Source organism: Cherax quadricarinatus, chromosome 58 (assembly GCF_038502225.1).
Source record: "Cherax quadricarinatus isolate ZL_2023a chromosome 58, ASM3850222v1, whole genome shotgun sequence".
NCBI classification, from domain to species: Eukaryota; Metazoa; Arthropoda; class Malacostraca; order Decapoda; family Parastacidae; genus Cherax; species Cherax quadricarinatus.
The window spans coordinates 13,056,281-13,071,150 of NC_091349.1; the positions used below are offsets into that span (position 1 = coordinate 13,056,281).

Genomic DNA, 14,870 nt, shown 5'->3' on the forward strand with positions numbered 1-14,870 from the left:
TTAATAAAACACTTGGATAAGTTAATAAAACACTTGGATAAGTTAATAAAACATTTGGATAAGTTAATAAAACATTTGGATAAGTTAATAAAACACTTGGATAAGTTAATAAAACACTTGGATAAGTTAATAAAACATTTGGATAAGTTAATAAAACACTTGGATAAGTTAATAAAACACTTGGATAAGTTAATAAAACATTTGGATAAGTTAATAAAACATTTGGATAAGTTAATAAAACACTTGGATAAGTTAATAAAACACTTGGATAAGTTAATAAAACATTTGGATAAGTTAATAAAACACTTGGATAAGTTAATAAAACACTTGGATTAGTTAATAAAACACTTGGATAAGTTAATAAAACATTTGGATAAGTTAATAAAACACTTGGATAAGTTAGAAAATGCTTTAAGAAATGTTACAAAATGGCTACCAGACCTAAAAAAAAAAGGTAGGTAGGTACAATGTTCGTCAGGAAACAGGACAAGTGTTTCCTGATGCGGGTCTTAAACATGTGATGATCCACAACTGCAGCTTTTGGTCATCTGACCGAGGCCTTCCACTGGCTTACCCCTCCACCTCTTTATAAACCATGGTTATTATTATAACCATTATAGATATCGTGTAACTAGAAAATAAGAGGTTAGGTCAGGCTCGTCAAGAAACAGGACAAGTGTTTACTGACCCAACTGCAGCTTTTGGGCATCTGACCGAGTCCTTTCACTGGCTTACCGGTCCATCCTTTAAAAGATATGGCTAGAGTTATAACCACTTTTAGTGAAAAAAATGAAGGATATATGAATTATAATAAAAAGCTGAGAACACTGCACTGGGAACACTGTACTGAGAACACTGCACTGAGAACACTACTGAGAACACTGCACTGAGAACACTGTATGAGAACACTGTACTGAGAACACTGCACTGAGAACACTGCATTGAGAACACTACTGAGAACACTGCACTGAGAACACTGTATGAGAACACTGTACTGAGAACACTGCACTGAGAACACTACTGAGAACACTGCACTGAGAACACTGTATGAGAACACTGTACTGAGAACACTGCACTGAGAACACTACTGAGAACACTGCACTGAGAACACTGCACTGAGAACACTACTGAGAACACTGCACTGAGAACACTGTACTGAGAACACTGCACTGGGAACACTGTACTGAGAACACTACTGAGAACACTGCACTGAGAACACTGCACTGAGACCACTGTACTGAGAACACTGTACTGAGAACACTGCACCGAGAACACTGCACTGAGAACAGAGAACAATGCACTGAGAACACTGCACTGAGAACACTGCACTGAGAACACTGCACTGAGAACACTGCACTGAGAACACTGTACTGAGAACACTGCACTGAGAACACTGCACTGAGAACACTGCACTGAGAACAGAGAACACTGCACTGAGAACACTACTGAGAACACTGCACTGAGAACACTGCACTGAGACCACTGTACTGAGAACACTGCACTGAGAACACTGCACTGAGAACACTGCACTGCGAACACTGTACTGAGAACACTGTACTGAGAACACTGTACTGAGAACACTACTGAGAACACTACTGAGAACACTGCACTGAGAACACTGCACTGAGACCACTGTACTGAGAACACTGTACTGAGAACACTGCACCGAGAACACTGCACTGAGAACACTGTACTGAGAACACTGTACTGAGAACACTGTACTGAGAACACTACTGAGAACACTGCACTGAGAACACTGCACTGAGACCACTGTACTGAGAACACTGTACTGAGAACACTGCACCGAGAACACTGCACTGAGAACAGAGAACAATGCACTGAGAACACTGCACTGAGAACACTGCACTGAGAACACTGCACTGAGAACACTGCACTGAGAACACTGTACTGAGAACACTGCACTGAGAACCCTGCACTGAGAACACTGCACTGAGAACAGAGAACACTGCACTGAGAACACTACTGAGAACACTGCACTGAGAACACTGCACTGAGACCACTGTACTGAGAACACTGCACTGAGAACACTGCACTGAGAACACTGCACTGAGAACACTGCACTGAGAACACTGCACTGAGAACACTGCACTGAGAACACTGTACTGAGAACACTGCACTGAGAACACTGCACTGAGAACACTGCACTGAGAACAGAGAACACTGCACTGAGAACACTACTGAGAACACTGCACTGAGAACACTGCACTGAGACCACTGTACTGAGAACACTGCACTGAGAACACTGCACTGAGAACACTGCACTGAGAACACTGCACTGAGAACACTGCACTGAGAACACTGCACTGAGAACACTGTACTGAGAACACTGCACTGAGAACACTACACTGAGAACACTGCACTGAGAACACTGCACTGAGAACACTGCACTGAGAACACTGCACTGAGAACACTGCACTGAGAACACTGCACTGAGAACACTGCACTGAGAACACTGCACTGAGAACAGAGAACAATGAACTGAGAACACTGCACTGAGAACACTGTACTGAGAACACTGCACTGAGAACACTGCACTGAGAACACTGTACCGAGAACACTGCACTGAGAACACTGCACTGAGAACACTGTACTGAGAACACTGTACTGAGAACACTGCACTGAGAACACTGTACTGAGAACACTGCACTGAGAACACTACACTGAGAACACTGTACTGAGAACACTACTGAGAACACTGCACTGAGAACATTGCACTGAGAACACTGCACTGAGAACACTGCACTGAGAACATTGCACTGAGAACACTGTACTCAGAACAGAGAACACTGTACTGAGAACACTACACTGAGAACACTGTACTGAGAACACTACTGAGAACACTGCACTGAGAACACTGCACTGAGAACACTGTACTGAGAACACTACTGAGAACACTGCACTGAGAACATTGCACTGAGAACACTGTACTCAGAACAGAGAACATTGTACTGAGAACAGAGAACACTGCACTGAGAACACTGCACTGAGAACACTGCACTGAGAACACTGCACTGAGAACACTGTACTGAGAACACTACTGAGAACACTGCACTGAGAACACTATACTGAGAACACTGCACTGAGAACACTGCACTGAGAACACTGTACTGAGAACACTGTACTGAGAGCAGAGAACACTGCACTGAGAACACTGTACAGAGAACAATGCACTGAGAACACTGCACTGAGAACACTGGACTGAGAACACTGTACTGAGAACACTGAACTGAGAACACTGTACTGAGAACACTGTACTGAGAATAATGCACTGAGAACACTATACTGAGAACACTGTACTGAGAACACTGTACTGAGAATAATGCACTGAGAACACTATACTGAGAACACTGTACTGAGAACACTGTACTGAGAACACTATACTGAGAACACTATACTGAGAACACTCTACTGAGAACACTGTACTGAGAACACTGAACTGAGAACACTGCACTGAGAACACTGTACTGAGAACACTGTACTGAGAACACTGAACTGAGAACACTGTACTGAGAACACTGCACTGAGAACACTGCACTGAGAACACTGTACTGAGAACACTGTACTGAGAACACTGAACTGAGAACACTGTACTGAGAACAGAGAACACTGCACTGAGAACACTGTACTGAGAACACTGTACTGAGAACATTGCACTGAGAACACTGCACTGAGAACACTGCACTGAGAACACTGTACTGAGAACAGAGAACACTGCACTGAGAACACTGTACTGAGAACATTGCACTGAGAACACTGCACTGAGAACACTGCACTGAGAACACTGTACTGAAAACACTGAACTGAGAACACTGTACTGAGAACAGAGAACACTGCACTGAGAACACTGTACTGAGGGCATTGCACTGAGAACACTGCACTGAGAACACTGCACTGAGAACACTGCACTGAGAACACTGCACTGAGAACACTGTACTGAGAACACTGTACTGAGAACACTGCACTGAGAACAGAGAACAATGCACTGAGAACACTGCACTGAGAACAGAGAACAATGCACTGAGAACACTGCACTGAGAACACTGTACTGAGAACACTGCACTGAGAACACTGCACTGAGAACACTGTACTGAGAACACTGTACTGAGAACACTGCACTGAGAACACTGTACTGAGAACACTGCACTGAGAACACTGTACTGAGAACACTGCACTGAGAACACTGCACTGAGAACACTGTACTGAGAACACTGCACTAAGAACACTGCACTGAGAACACTGTACTGAGAACACTGCACTAAGAACACTGCACTGAGAACACTGCACTAAGAACACTGCTCTGAGAACACTGTACTGAGAACACTGCACTGAGAACACTGCACTGAGAACACTCCACTGAGAACACTGTACTGAGAACACTGTACTGAGAACACTGCACTGAGAACACTGTACTGAGAACACTGCACTGAGAACACTGTACTGAGAACACTGCACTGAGAACACTGTACTGAGAACACTGCACTGAGAACACTGTACTGAGAACACTGCACTGAGAACACTGTACTGAGAACACTGCACTGAGAACACTGCACTAAGAACAGTGCACTGAGAACACTGCACTGAGAACACTGTACTGAGAACACTGCACTGAGAACACTGTACTGAGAACACTGCACTGAGAACACTGCACTAAGAACACTGCACTGAGAACACTGCACTGAGAACACTGCACTGAGAACACTGCACTGAGAACACTGTACTGAGAACACTGCACTGAGAACACTGTACTGAGAACACTGCACTGAGAACACTGTACTGAGAACACTGCACTGAGAACACTGCACTAAGAACACTGCACTGAGAACACTGCACTGAGAACACTGCACTGAGAACACTGCACTGAGAACACTGCACTAAGAACACTGCACTGAGAACACTGCACTGAGAACACTGCACTGAGAACACTGCACTGAGAACACTGTACTGAGAACACTGCACTAAGAACACTGCACTGAGAACACTGCACTGAGAACACTGCACTGAGAACACTGTACTGAGAACACTGTACTGAGAACACTGTACTGAGAACACTGTACTGAGAACACTGTACTGAGAACACTGCAGGTGTTGACGTTGGATGAAGAAGGACACGATGAAACCGTCACATATAAAGTTATAAAATGAAATGAAAGAATGAATAACCAGTTCTTGGGAACAACAATAGTCACCACAAACAAATAATTGAAATAAAAGTGAAGCTGAAGGGATAAATGAAAATTTTTATTCGCAGTTAGTGGCAGAGTAATGAAAAGAGGAGGTAGTCAGTTCTAAAACTGTTATTTTTTATTTATATGATGAAAAAACATTACAGACGACGGGACACAACTGGAGTTCTACGACAAGGTAACAGAAGCAAGACAGGAGAGAGACGGATGGGTAGATTACATCTTGGACTGTAATAAAGGCTTTCTACACAGTACCACACAAGAGACTGGTTGAAAAGCTAGAGTAGCAGGCAGAAATAACAGGAAAAGTACTGCAATGGATGAGGGAATACCTGACAGGAAGGAAACAACGTGCGTTAGTACGTGGATGCACGTGTCGAGTGGAGTTCCACAGGGGTCAGTCCTAGGTCCGGTGCTGTTTCTTGTATATGCGAATGACATAACAGAAGGGATAGATTCAGAGGTGTCCCTATTCGTAGACGATGTGAAGTTATTGAGAAGAATACAAGAGGACGAGGATCAGGTAAGCCTAGAAGGGGATCTAGACAGCCCGCAAGCCTGGTCCGACAAATGGCTCCTGAAGTTTAACTCCAGCAAGTGCAAAGTTATGATGTTAGGGAAGTACAAGGAAGACCACAAAGGCTGGTAAGTTCCTCAAGGAAAAGGATCTTGGGGTGAGCATCATACTGAACACATCTCCTGAGGCGCACATCGGCCAAATAACTGCTACAGTATATGGGCGCCTGGCTTTCGACATCTAAGTAAAGAGTCATTCATGACACTGTACACCATGTACGTCACGACCATATTATAGTATGCAGTACCAATATGGAATTAACACCTAGTCAAACATGTCAAGAAATTAGAGAAACTGCGAAGATTTGCAACAAAGCTAGTCCCGGAGCTGAGGGGTATGTCCTACAAGAAGAGCTTATGGGAACTCAACATGATGATACTGGAGGACAGGAGAGATAGAGGAGACATGATAACGACATATAAAATACTGAGAGGAATTGACAAGGTGGATAGGGACAGAATGTTTCAGAGATGGGATACAACAACAATTGGTCACAACTGGCAGATGAAGACTCAGATGAGTCACAGGTATGTTAGGAAATATTTCTTCAGCCACGGAGTTGTCAGGAAGTGGAACAATCTGGAGAGTGATGTAGTGGAGGCAGGATCTATACATAACTTTAAGAGATACGATAAAACTCATGGAGCAGGGAGAGAGTAGATCTAGTAGGGACCAACAAAGAGGCGGGGCCAGGAGCTGTGAATCGACCCCTGAGCCACAAAAAGGTGAGTACAAATAGATGAGTACACACACACACACACACACACACACACACACACACACACACACACACACACACACACACACACAAAGTTAATAGCATCTACTTCAATAACTTCTCTAATTAGGTTAATTACCATGGTAACTCATTGTAACATTCCTCTTAGAGAGTAGTTCATGATGGCCAGGACCACACAAGACCTGGTCATCGAGACCACACAAGACCTGGCCATCGAGACCACACAAGACCTGGTCATCGAGACCACACAAGACCTGGCCATCGAGACCACACAAGACCTGGCCATCGAGACCACACAAGACCTGGTCATCAAGACCACACAAGACCTGGTCATCAAGACCACACAAGACCTGGTCATCAAGACCACACAAGACCTGGTCATCGAGACCACACAAGACCTGGTCATCAAGACCACACAAAACCTGGTCATCAAGACCACACAAAACCTGGTCATCAAGACCACACAAAACCTGGTCATCAAGACCACACAAAACCTGGTCATCAAGACCACACAAAACCTGGTCATCAAGACCACACAAGACCTGGTCATCAAGACCACACAAGACCTGGTCATCAAGACCACACAAGACCTGGTCATCAAGACCACACAAAACCTGGTCATCAAGACCACACAAAACCTGGTCATCAAGACCACACAAAACCTGGTCATCAAGACCACACAAAACCTGGTCATCAAGACCACACAAGACCTGGTCATCAAGACCAGCTTACACTAGACCTCCTTATCAAGACCAGCCTATCAAGACTACACTTTGTCTTACTTAAGTTAACGACCCAAAACTGAACTTAAAGCCAAATCTTAAACATTGTGTTTGGTATATAACAACCTACATAGAGGCGATTCATCGGGAGAAAAAATATCGCATAGAAGTAATACGCTCAGCTACTGTGCTCAGGTTCAAGCCTATCGACTAAACAATGGACATTCAGGCCTTATTTTTTTTTTCTGGTTCTTGCTACCTCGGTGGGAGACGGCCAGTGCGTTACAAAAAAAAAATAGTTTGGCCTACAATGGCTGGTGAGTGGGGTTTCAAGCCTGTCTACTATGCTAGGGTTATATGTAACCTTTCTCACCACCAGACAAGAATGCTTTAATTCCTAACAGAGATGACAATAAACTCACCATGTATATACGCTGGAAGAAACACGCTTCTCAGGATACAAATCCTTTGAGCTACAGGTTAGGTAAGTGGTCATATGATGACCTGCCACCGCAGCTATTGGTCATGTGACCGAGGTCTTCCACTGGCTTACTTCACCCTTTTAATTATTTATTATTATTATTAAAGATTCACCGGTATTCTCCCGGCCCGGGCCTTTTCCAAGTGGTGGCCCGGCCTTGGCTCCCTCTTTAGGGAGTATGAGACCTAAGTCTCCCATGGGAGGAGGTACAAGTACCCCGTCATCTTTGGGACCAACTGTCCCCAGGCCTAGCCACAAGCTAGGCCTCTCTGGTCTGCCATCCCCGCTCCAAGAGGGCTAATGGGAATGACAGTTTTGTGAGCTACAAGCTCTGGCTTAGGCACCTACCCTACCCTAGAAGGGCTGGGCATGGTGTCGATGCCCTTTTAAGGATTTTTTTTTCTTATTCGCCGGTATTCTCCCGGCCTGGGTCTTTTCCAAGTAGTGGTGACCCGGCCTTGGCTCCCTGTCTAGGGAGTGTCTGAAACCTAAGTCTCCCATGGGAGGAGGTACAAGTACCCCCTCATCTTTGGGACCAAGTGTCCCCAGGCCTAGCCACAGTCCCCGCCCTGACGGGGCTCGTAGGGAGAAGCTAGGCCTCTGGTCTGCCATCTGCCCCGCCCCAGAGGGGCTCGTGGGGATGGCAGTCTTGTGAGCTGCAGGTGGTAACAAGCTTAAAAAAAAATAGCCAAAAGAAAAATTCCATCATTTTCAGAGAATTTTACCAATTTAAGCAATATTTAATAAATAAAACAATAGTTCATGAAGATTTTATTTAAATAATAAGCTATGAAATATAAACTTTTTTTTATCTTTTATTGAATAAAATTATTTTTTCCAAAGTTTGGTATCACATCAAAAATTGTGTAACATCAGAGAGAGGAGTAAAGGAGTCTAACATTATCGTTATAACCTAATTTACATAAAGTACGGCCTGAGGCTGTGTTCCTGTGGGTGTTCATTAGTAATTTATCCCTTGAAGCTAATTAGTCTTTATCACACGGTGATATGTCAGTGGGTCCGTGCGAGTCTTCCCTCCTATTGTGTCATCTCCCATCAAAAGACCAACACCTGACGTCATAATGAAGAGCTTCTCTGATTGGTCACTCTAGTGTGAATGATGGCGTCCCATTAGTCGAGCTCGAGTGACGTCATCCGCAGGTCTTCGTGTGGGCGATGTGGTTTTCATTCATTCCCTCAAAAATTCTACGTCACACTTATTTTTTGTCTCATTTAGTGATATATTATTAAAAAAGAATGGTGGTTACTTTAGGAAAAAATAATAAACCTCTGAAGCATGACCGACTCGTATTTCTTTTCTAAATTCTCTCGAAAAGATGAATGCTCTTTCCGAAATGGGTTAGAAAATCAAGGCAGCGCGGGGAGTAAGCGACCTTCCAGCGAAAGAGAAAACGCGCGAAGATGAAACCGGGAGGTTGACTGCGCGGCCGAGGGTATATAAGGCAGGTCTGGAACCTGCACCCGTCATACACATTCTCTCTTCCACACGGGGCAGACTGTGTCGACGCTTCCCCATCGTCAGTAATCTCACAGAAAGGAAAAACAAACAAAACAAAGATAAAGAGCCTCATCCTATCCTAGGTTCCCCTTTTTCTTCCCTCCTCCCTCATCCACCGTTCCATCTCAACCGTAATATTCTTTGAGCGTTTTCGCGTATCAAACCAACTTAACATTGGAGTTTCTCAACGCCAAGACAACTTCTCCTCGCCCAGATTTTCAGCAGAACAAGGTAAGGATGACTTTACTGTCTTTGAGAGTACTGAGAACGACGTAGCTTTGAACGACGGGGCTTTGCTTTATGCGACAGGGCATACTTTAAACAACGTAGCTCACTTTTATCGACGTAGTTTTGAAAGACGAGGTTATCTTTGAAGTATGTGTCTTGCTCTGAATGATATAACTTCCTTTGGACGACTCCAATTAATTTAAACATAAATATTTTACCTCAGGTGTGAATATATTTCTCCGAGTTTAGCTTCCATTTTGTGGGAAGAGAAGATTTACACGTAAAAAGTTTCTCGATTAACCATTAGTTTTTAGCCATTATTATCACCGTGGTTAATGTTTTATTTAACCTATTCAAATGAACGGTTTACTTTGCAAATATAAATGTTAACTTAGAATAAAGGTTAATTTGCACGTTAAGGTGTAAGTTTATTTAAGTCCAGATACAGGTATAATTATCATACTTAGTAACGTAAGTGTAAATTACCTGGATAACCCCTAAAAAAAGCCAGAGTGACTTTATTTCCATTGGGTTGGTGTTCTAAGTGATTTACCGTGTTGTGACGCCCTGCCGGATAACATTTCTTACTCGTAAATGGTGGCGACCAGAAAGCTGAGGAAAATGACAGTTAGGGCATTTATTAAAGGTTGCTGTGCAACGCTTGTCCAAGACCAGAGCTGATGAAACCATGCGGGGCGAAACGTTACCTTCAATAAATGTCCTCGACTGTACACGAGTGTTGTTTTCCACGGCGTCTGTTCTTCTAGGTATCATGTTAATATGAGTGTCCATGAAGTTTGTCGTAGACTTAAGGTGGTAAAAAGACACAACTATAAAGATGTTCTTTAATAAAGAAAGACGTTTCGCCTATATGAGACTTTATCATATGCGTTAAGGTCTCATGTAGGCGAAATGTCGTACTAATAAAGATCTTGCTGGGGTCTGTCTGCAATAAGAATATTTATTTTAATGCGGGTAATTATTTTCTTATTATAATCAAGAGGAAGCGCTAAACCCGTAGAATTATACAGCGCCTGTGGGGGGGGGGGGGATTTGGAAGGTATTCAGGCATAATTCAGGGAACTGGAGCACAGATCAATTCCCTAGATCAAGAGCCCCTCACCATCGTCAAGGAACCTCCCTTGAGGGGTAATGGGGTAAACAACTAATATTCTTGCATCAAAATCAAGCGCTGTATGACCCTTGTCGGTTTAGCGCTTTCTTTGATTATAATAATTGCATCAAGATCATTTATATTAATGGGTAACTCAACTAATATTCAAGACGAATGGACAGTTTATTTTAACGGATAACTCAGGTAATATTCTTGCAATAGGATCACCATTTCAACGGGTAACTCAACTGATATTCTGTGTTATTTTTAACGGGTAACTCGGCTAATATTCCAGAAGTGTTAGTGTTACTTATTTTTAAAGATTAATATAACTATTATAATAAATGAAAGCGTAATGAGGTGGTAAATGGTTAACGTAGAGGTGTACTTGAATGGTATACAATACGAATAAGAGAAAGATTTAGATACATGTGCAACATCTGGGTATCTTTATTTGTAGACGTTTCGCCATCCAATGGCTTTATCAATACAAGAACGTAGTGTGAAGAATGTAAAGCTATTTACAAAGAATTAGGTTATCAGTCCCTCAGCTTTGGAGATGGTGATGAGCACCGTAATCTAAAGAAACTTCAGACTGTGCTCTTTACCACCTCCAAGACTGAGGGACTGATTACGTCAACACAATGTTTGTCAGGAAACATGACAAAAGTTTCCTGACGCGGGTCTTAGTCGTATGATGACCCACAGTCGAAGCTTTTGGTCATCTGACCGAGGCCTTTCTGGTCTACCCCTTTAAAAATTATGGTGAATCATGACTCACGAAATCGTAATAACACGATTGCAAACAAATCATACCACATTGTTTACATTATGTCCTTGTAATGTTAAAGCCACTGGCTGGTGAAACGTCTACAGGTAAAGGTACCCAGATGTTGCACATGTCTAATTCTTCAATGAAGAGAAGTCTTGATAAGTACGATGTTTCACCCGCAAGTGGTCTTTATTGCCCACTAGTAGGTGAAACATTCTATTATTAAAGACTTTACTTCATTAAATGTCCATTTACAAGTCTGACTGTTTTAATAATATGAGTAATACATTGTTCTAGAACAATGTAGTATTACCTTTGTTTTTGACCCGCTGTAAATGATGGATGTTTTTAACTGGTAATTCAACTAATGTTTTTTGTAATATACATTTCAATATAATAATAATCTAGCAATATGCATGCTTTAACGCCTAAATACTTGCATAAGAAAAAAAAATATTAGCTAAGTAATGGATTTGTCGCTGGCTATTTGTATGTCATCGATACGCTTAATAACAGTAAATTTCTGGGTTAGTTATACATGAAAATCAGTTTATTAAGAGGTTAACTGTAATTTATTTTGGTGATGTTTGTAGGGCAAACTGCATTAATATTAGTGTGTTAGGCCGCTTATTTGTAATGAGTATAGTTTGTTTTTAAGTGGAAAGGTTAAGGGTCGGTAATATTTAGTACAGCGGACTTAAGTTATCTATAATGGAAATTCTCCGATATTAAGCGGGTTGTGCCTAAACAAAAAGATCTCTTTGCATTTCGTGTAAATGGTAAATATATTTTTTTTTATGGAAAGTAAGATAAGATTTGTTCGGATTTTTAACCCGGAGGGTTAGCTACCTAGGATAACCCAAGAAAGTCAGTTCGTTAATCGAAGACTGTCTAATTTCCATTGTGGTCCTTCAATTTTGTTCCCCAGGATGCGACCCACAACAGTCTACTAACACCCAGGAACCTACATACTGCAAGATGAGCAGGGGGCAGGTATAAGGAAACACGGTCGTTTCCACGCATACCAGGGACTGAAACTCGACACTTAGTGTGTGAGGCAAGAGCGTTGCATGCGTACAATTATCATACGTAGTAACAAACCTAACCTAATATAAACCAAACTAACAATCTAAAGTTTACCTTCTGATTTCGTAAGGTCAGGTTTCATTACAAAAAAAAAATCCATAGGCTCAATATACAGCAGTTTTTATTGCACGACCCAATTAATATTGGATACTTTACATAATTATGTAACACAATGCTCTTAAACAGCAGTCCCTAAACCAAACATATTACCTTGCTTGTTTTTGTGCTACAAAGTGGAAGACCCCCAGTCAGCTGACCAAAAGCTCCAGCTGCGAGTCATAATATGATTAAGACCTGCGTCAGGAAACACTTGTCCTGTTTCCTGACCAACGTTATACCATAATATGGCTAAGATCTGCGTCAGAACACACTTTTCTTGTTTCCTGACAAATCTTACCTAACGTTTTATGTTACATGACTAAGATCCGTGTTATGACACCTTTCCTGGTGAATATTATGCATGTTTTTGTGCTACATACAAGGAATGTAATGGTTATAATCATAACTATAATTTTTAAAGAGGTGGATGGGTAAGTCAGTGGAAGGCCTTGATCAGGTGATCAAAAGCTCCAGTGGCAGGTCACATTCCTAAGACTCGGCGTATCTAACCTAACCTAACCTTTGTTAGCTAGCATCGTGGCTGCAGCCATTTACAACACTTACTAACACACAAATTTGAGATAAATCGCTTGATGTTCTATCTGTGGTTGTTATTTTCTAGTTAGGAAATAGGGCAGGTGTTTCCTGACAAGGTGACCCGCATTCTTGACAACCCATCTTCACTCGACAGGCCTTAAAATTAACACTGGGAAATTAAAACCCGAGTTTCGGTCCGGTTAGTCTATTGTATCACTCTCAAAGGTGAAGAGCTCTTGCTCCAAGGAATTAGAGCTATTTCTTCCTTTCCATGGACCGAATCTGACTGCTTTAAATTCTATCTCAGGCGACGTGTGAATCAGTACAGATTTAGTGGCCCCTCAATGAACGAAGAGGATTCTAACCTTAACAGGTGCAGGTAAGATATGTAATAGGACTTGTGAGAACATACGTGTAAACAGTAATCACACACTAAAACACACACGTGTATATATATATATATATATATATATATATATATATATATATATATATATATATATATATATATATATATATATATATATATATATACATATATATATAGTCATCACGGTAGATAGATCTAAAGAAGGAAAACATTTGCTCCATACTTGTCCTAAAACCAGACTATTATAACGACCTATTGATCGATCTAAATGCCTCATCACTCGTCTTTCAGAGTGCTCGGCATCATAATGCCAAACTCCACAACTCATGTCCGTCTTACCGGCTAACTTGAATCCCTTCATAGATCTCAAATTACTCCCATCTCAACAGCTCGCCAAATCTGTAAAATCACTTCACTTACTCCAGTTTATATATTCCAGTTCGTTAGTAGTCAGATTGCTGCCTCAATATCCCCCGTGTCGTCGACAGGTCTTAAAATGTTCATTTTAATTGAGCTCTAGCGTAGTGGTAACCTCCTTCAGCTCACAATCAAAGACCCGGGTTCAATAAATGGTGGGTTAAGATATATGAACAAGCCCTACCCTTGTTCACCTTGCAGTAGCTAGGAACCTGGTGTTAGAAGATTGTTGTGGGTGGCATCCTGTGGGGTGGTGATACATCCTACCTATGGCTGGGTGTTCCAAGGAACTCTCTTTAAACTCAATGTTATATTAATGCTGGTAGAATTACCGACAATATATTAGGTAAAAAGACACAAGTTCAACTAATGTGACATTTTATTGTGGCAACGTTGAGCGAAACGTTGCCACAATAAAATGTTACATTAGTTGAACTTGTGTCCTTTTACCTAACAAACGCAATGTTGTAAAAATCAAACGAATAAACTAAGTTTTGACCAGAGTTCCTGCACATTTATTAATTAACTGAAGTTAAGACAAGCATCAAATAACTAAAAAATATATTTTAAATTGAAATATATTTAACATAGATCAGTTATATTTATAAAGATAGATGCAGCTGTTCTGTTAAAGTACATTTTGTTGTCTATAATTTGTTGATTATAACTATGATCAGAACTTTTAAAGGGGTGGACCGGTAAGCCTGCGGAAGGCCTCGGTCAGATAACCAAAAGCTCCAGCTGTGGGTCATCATATGACTAAAACCAACGTCAGGAAACACATGCCCTGTTTCCTGACAAACCTACCTAACATATACTTTGGATATATTCTGATATATAGCTCTCTTGATGTCGAAGTGTATATGCACGTGTATGGATGTATATCTCTGCATATACACTTAAGAATTTATTTTAAAAATAATTCGCCAGTATTTGGGATGAAAATATTCAGCTTTTGGTCCAATTAGCCAACAGTAGTCGATACTTTAAACCAGATTACCCAAC

General features: G+C 41.5%; 1 protein-coding gene across 1 annotated transcript in view; it reads left to right on the forward strand.

Annotated features, from left to right (window-relative positions):
* Positions 1 to 9,232: 9,232 nt before the first annotated feature.
* The window catches only part of AstA (allatostatin A), a 258,615-nt gene continuing 252,977 nt past the window's right edge, over positions 9,233 to 14,870 (forward strand). The window contains exon 1 of the mRNA XM_053790197.2: positions 9,233 to 9,473. The gene's annotated coding sequence lies outside the window, so the exon portion shown is untranslated. The remainder of the gene's footprint in view (positions 9,474 to 14,870) is intronic.